Genomic DNA, 1,128 nt, shown 5'->3' on the forward strand with positions numbered 1-1,128 from the left:
AAATACATCGAGGGTATGGGAAGGAAAATGATTTCACCTGATCTGACTAGGAAGTGCTTGAAGCCTGAATTAAAGTGCTACAAAAAGAGTAGAGACCTGGGAAATATATGGGGTAAAAATCCCTAGAAAAACAGCAATAATAACTGGCTGCTCTTTATTGACCAGATCCTGCGATAGGCAAAGAAGAGCTGGTTTTAGCCAGAGGATGATCTCCGTTTGTCTTCATGATCTGGCATTTCCTGCAAGCCAGGCATGGGGCTCTGCACTAGAGCTGCAAATGCTGGGTCCCTCATTGTCCCTTTTCTCTTCTCAGGGGGACAACGGGCATGTCTATGATGCAGTGTGACAGGCTTTACCACAGGGAGATAATAGACTGCCAAGGGTAGGTGGGAGCTGGGAAAAGCCACTTAGGAACAGATTTTCAGGGGAGGTGATAGACAAGGGCAAAGTGAAGAATGAGGATGAGTGTGTCAAGTTTCAGAGTGCCAGGAGGCAGCACAGTGCATTCGGGAAACTACAGCAAGTTCATGACAACCGACAGCTGATCTGGCAGCATCACCTGGGGATGGAGGCTGAGCCCCGGGGTTAACACTGGGGGTGAGAAGGTTTGTATACTATGGCGAGGAGGTGAGGTACTACACTGTGGGGGCACAGGGAGCTACCGGAGGATTTCAAATATCAGAATCGTAACCATAATAGAGTATTTCATTGCATCCTAGCTTTCATCAAGTGTAAGATGCACTATAGTTTATGTTCGACTAAGAAAGAGAAATGCTGTCAGTTAAAGTAGGATATGTCATCAAGTGCAAGGTGAGTGCCACCTTAAGAGATATTAAAATGGGGGGGGGGGACAAATCTTAGAACAAGTAAATTGTGGTAGTAGAATAATTAAGAATGATCCAACACTTGGATCAACTAAAGAAGTGATTATTGCTTACCATGTGCCCCAAACTATATTAAGTCCTAGAACAAGAGACGTGCTCATCTTGAAGCCTTGCAGCTGTTAGACCCAAGGTACAGAGGGAAGTAGCCAACGACCAGCAGGCCCCAAGTGCCATGTGCAGACTCTAAGAGCAACTGCCTTTGAAAGAGAAAACGGTTGAGAGTGGGCTTTCTGATGTAGAGAAT

This window comes from Mustela nivalis (assembly GCF_964662115.1).
Source record: "Mustela nivalis genome assembly, contig: HAP1_SCAFFOLD_817, whole genome shotgun sequence".
Lineage (NCBI taxonomy): Eukaryota > Metazoa > Chordata > Mammalia > Carnivora > Mustelidae > Mustela > Mustela nivalis.